At 54.4% G+C, this 5,005-nt stretch overlaps 1 pseudogene; it reads left to right on the top strand.

Moving 5' to 3' along the window:
• The first annotated feature begins 2,627 nt into the window (after positions 1-2,627).
• Positions 2,628-3,050, top strand: LOC115897018 (annotated as a pseudogene).
• Positions 3,051-5,005: the final 1,955 nt, after the last annotated feature.

Genomic DNA, 5,005 nt, shown 5'->3' with positions numbered 1-5,005 from the left:
GTTGCCCACTCGAAAGAGGGACTGTGATGACACTTCAGGCCCCTAGATCTCAATTCCAGTTCTAACCCTTGAAATGTTTGCATCTTCCTCTTTCTCTGATGTGTGGCCAGCCACTCAGTTGGTCATTTAGGGAATGGCTGGGGCAGTTGTTATGGCACATGGTGGTACAGGGGACCTGGTCACCTTTCTAATTGTTGGGTTCCAGGCCCAGGAGCTAAGCAAGGCATCATAATATTTTTTGGGGGTGACTACATTCAGTCACTTGACCATCCATCCTTGATTTCTTTTGATGGTGTAAGGTAAATACCGCCCTTGCAGTATGCAGGCTTGGCTGACTCCATGGGCACTCCGGAGCCAAAATGGCCCATCAGAGTTGTGAGTTGTCCCGCACTGGGCCAAACTGGCCTGGCTTTCATACTCTGCCTCCATCAGTTATTGGATATGGGCTGCCCTGGGGAGGGTGTGCAGGTTCGGAAGGAGGCCATGGCAGAAGGTAGGATTTCTAGCAGTTGGGACAAGTCCTTTCTTGAAGTGGACCTAGGTGGCACATGCAGGCTCTTTGGAGACGCCATCACAGATAATGAGGGAGGTTCTTGAGGACATGAAAGGACAGGGTCAGAGCACAGGTGGATGGATTGACCTTCAGTGCAAGGAGGGACTTTTTTTTTGAGACGGAGTCTCGCTCTGTCACCCAGGCTGGAGTTGCAGTGGCCGGATCTCAGCTCACTGCAAGCTCCGCCTCCCGGATTTACGCCATTCAAGGAGGGACAATCTTTATCTTTCACCATCACAGAGAGGGCAGGAGGAAAGGTAGGGTCCAATGAAGACAAGCGTTTTAGGAGAGGGACCAGGAGCTGGGAAGATCCGGCCTTGTCACCTCTATTTTTCTTCATACCATCAGAAGCAAGGGCGTCTGCTCAACCTGGGTTTGGGTCAGCTCGGGGCCTGGGGAGCATAGTCAAGGGGAGTGAGAGAGGACGCTGTCTAGCGACTGCAGGGCAGTGTTCTGGGGCCGCTGAGGTTGGGCATGACTGGCTGTGACCCTCTCCTGTGTGTTTCCCCAGCAGTGACAGAGCAAAGCTAGAGAGAGAGAGGAGCACTGAGGTTTTGACAAAGGTATAGCCAGTGAAACCATCCTTACAATCCAGATTTAGAAATTTGCCATGCCAGGCCAGGCCTCGAACTCTCCACCGGTAGGTAGCTTTGTCTCCTTAATCTTTGGGTCCGCCTAGCTGACGAAGAGCCATCTATTTTGGTCCCTCAGATCACAATGTAAAGGGATAAACAACCATGGTGTAGCCATACACTGGAGCACTGCTAAGCAATACAAGGACACAGCTATTGACACGCACGCAGATGAACCCAGATAATCATGATGAAGGAACGAAGCCGGACAAAAACTGTGTGATTCCGCTGATATAAAACTCTGGAAAATGCAAGCTAATCTATGTGGCCGGAAGCAGATCAGTGGTTGGGGGCAGGAGTGATTACGGAGGCAGGAGGGGTACTGGATGCATTCAGTCTGTGGATTGTGATGATGATTTCACTGGTTATAATATGTGTCAAGACTTCAATCTGTACACTTTGTATGCGTGCAGTTATTGTATGTTAATCACATTTTAATAAAGCTGTTAAAATATTGACCTGAAAATTAACTGTATTATTGAATCATCGATAATTAGCGAATAGAACGAAACTATGGAAAATGTCCTTTTAAATTTCAATTAGCTCTATTAGAGGTTTAAAAAGCAGACCTTTGATAGTTCCAAGTTAAATCCCTAAAGTCAGTTGTAACAGAATCTGACAAAATGGGCTGTTTTCTTTCACCACCTTCTCTCTTAACCCATTGAAGCCTCCCTTACTGAGGGTCTCTCCATAGGTATGACAATGGGATGATTCATGGTGCTTCCCATGAAACTCTCTGGCTATTCCTTTCCACGTCTCGGAAAGGCTCCTGTTCTTATTTGCATTTTGCAGATGAGGAAACTGAGTCTCAGAGAGGTTAAAGGGGTAGTCCGAGGCCATGTACATGACTGCAGCTCGGGGGTCGGCGTCCAAAAGGGTGCCTGCTCATCCTCCTGCCAACTTAGTTGACACAATTTTCCTTTCTAAAGGCTTTCTCCCAATACCGTTGCCATTCTTAATTAGGGCTAGGTACAGTCGAAGCCTCCCTGGAGTTAAAGGGCTGCTAGGAGGAGGAGGCGGGACGGAAGGTGGCCGTTTTCAGAGTGCTTAAAGAACTAATTAAAAGTGAAAGTCTGTAGGGCGAAGGGTCACGGCCTGGGAGGACCGTGCGGCTGGCTTCAGCCCTTGAACGCCCCACGTCAATAATAATTAGGGTGTGGGAGGGCGAGTTCTGCTGGGCGCCCGTGGGCTTCTAGACGTCACTGTCGGACTCTGCGACTAAAGTGGGTTTTCCCAGTCTAGAGAGGTGCTGCAGTGCGGGAGAGGCCGGCAGGACCGCCCGGGACAGCTACTCCGCCCAAGGCCCGCAGCTGCCCCGCCTCGACCACGCCCCCAACCCAAGCCCGGATCGCCCCTCCCCGACCACGCCCCTCATCCCCGCCCCTCCCCGACCACGCCCCTCATCCCCGCCCCTCCCCGACCACGCCCTTCCGGGGCCGAAAGCGAAAGCGCGCTCGGTGGCTCGGTGCTCGCTCCATCGGGTCTGGCTGGGCCGGCCGCGGTGAGGACCCGGTGCCTGCGCTGTGGGTTGGGAGCCGCGGGGCGGCATGGAGGGGCTGGTTGCCGCCGCCGGCGGGGACGTCTCCCTGCACAACTTCAGCGCCAGGCTGTGGGAGCAGCTGGTCCACTTCCACGTCATGCGGCTGACGGACTCGCTGTTCCTGTGGGTGGGGGCCACGCCGCACCTGCGCAACCTGGCCGTGGCCATGTGCAGCCGCTACGTGAGTGCCGGCGGCCGAGGGTGCGGGCGGCGGGGCGGGGGCGGGGTCGGGGGCGCGGAGCCTGTGCGAGCTGCCGCCCCCCAGGCCTCTCTCGGGTCCACAGGGCGCCCGACTCCCCCGAAACCCTCCCGCGGGGTGTCTTAGGGAACCCGCGGGCGCCCGGGCCTGCACCACCCAGGAGCTGCGCGCCGGCCCCGAGCCCCTCTCCCTGTCCCGCCGCCCGCAGCTGCGTCCGGCTCTGGTCTCTGGAGATCGGAATGTCCTGGGCCCCTCGCCACACGCGCCCTGGGGGACGCGTCTACCTCGTAGCTCTGATGCCATCTGGAGTTTGAGCACGCTGATCATATTTTGGGGACTCCTGCGTCTCCACCTGCTGTCTCAGGCATTTCGCACACATCAGGCACACATCAGGCCCTCTTCCCCAAGCCTGCCCCCTCCCCCGCCTGCCCGGCGCTGTGATGGCAGCTCCATCCTGCTGGCTGTGCGCTCGGAGCCTCGCAGCCCTCTTTCATTCCTCTTTCTTCACGCTCCTCTTTCTCAGCACTGCACGCGTTGAGTCCCTAGGCACTGCCGCCAGTCAAAGCAAACAAAACCCAAGCCGCCCTCACCTCCTTCACCCTGCCACGCTGGGCCAAGCCTGGGACATTGCCATTTCCCCTCCTTCCCGCCTTTCCGGCTTTGCGCGTCGCCGCCTGGTTTCCCCTGGTTTCCTGAGGCTGCTGTAAGAAAGTGCCACAGACCGCGTGGCTTAAAACAACAGAGGTTTATTCTCAAAGTTCTGTAGACAAGGTCTCTCTCTGCCACCCAGGCTGGGGTACGGTGGCATTATTATAGCTCACTGTCACCTCAAACTCCTGGGCTCAAGTGATCCTCCTTCCTCAGCCTCCCGAGTAGCTAGGACTACAGACATGTGCCACCGTACCTGGCTAATTGTCTTTTTTGTAGAGATGGGGGTCTCAATGTTTTGCCCAGGCTGTTCTTGAACTCCTGGCCGCAAGTGATGATCCTCCTTCTTCAGTCTCCCAAAGTGAGCCCGACTCTTTTCTCATAAGGACATCAGTAATGTTGGATTAAGGGCCTACTCTACTCCAGTATAACCTTATCTTAAATTACATCTTTTTTTTTTTCTTTTGAGACAAAGGCTTGCTCTGTCGTCCAGGCTGGAGTGCAATGGCGTGATCTCAGCTCACTGCAAGCTCTGCCTCCCGGGTTCAAGCAATTCTGCCTCAGCCTCCCGAGTAGCTGGGATTACAGGTGCGAGCCATCACACCGGGCTAATTTTTGTATTTTTAGTAGAGCTGAGGTTTCATTATGTTGGCCAGGCTGATCTCGAACTTCTGACCTCGTGATCCGCCCGCCTCTGCCTCCCAAAGGGAAGCAAGTCCCTCTGGAAGTGAAGAATCTTTATGCTAATCTTTATCCTAAAGTGCTGGGATTATAGGCGTGATCTGCCGTGCCCGGCCTGTATTACATCTTTTTTTTTTTTTTTTTTTTTGAGACGGAGTCTCCCTCTGTCACCCAAGCTGGAGCGCACTGGCCAGATCTCAGCTCACTGCAAGCTCCGCCTCCCGGGTTCATGCCATTTTCCTGCCTCAGCCTCCTGAGTAGCTGGGACTACAGGCGCCCGCCACCACTCCCGGGTAATTTTCTGTATTTTTTAGTAGAGACGGGGTTTCACCGTGTTAGCCAGGATGGTCTCGATCTCCTGACCTCGTGATCCGCCCGTCTCGGCCTCCCAAAGTGCTGGGATTACAGGCTTGAGTCACCGTGCCTGGCCAATTACATCTTAATTACATCTGCAGAGACCCTGTTTCCAAACAAGGTCACGTTCGCAGGTACCCAGAGGTTAGGACTTCAACATATTTTTTTGCGGGGACACAATTCAAGCCACAACACTGCCTTGTAACCAGTGCAACAGAATGATAGTTTTAAGACTTAAATTGGATATTTTCATTTCTCTGCTCAAAACCTTTCACGAGGTGAACTCAGAGCACCCAAGGACTCCAGTGACCTTCGGGCTCTGTTGCCTCTTAGGGCTCCTGCCTGTCCTCCAGCTTGGCAATGCTGGTCTCCCAGCCGTGTTAGCTCCCTCTCAGCCG

Source organism: Rhinopithecus roxellana, chromosome 4, assembly GCF_007565055.1.
Source record: "Rhinopithecus roxellana isolate Shanxi Qingling chromosome 4, ASM756505v1, whole genome shotgun sequence".
Classification (NCBI taxonomy): domain Eukaryota; kingdom Metazoa; phylum Chordata; class Mammalia; order Primates; family Cercopithecidae; genus Rhinopithecus; species Rhinopithecus roxellana.
This window is presented reverse-complemented; position numbering and strand designations above follow the sequence as displayed.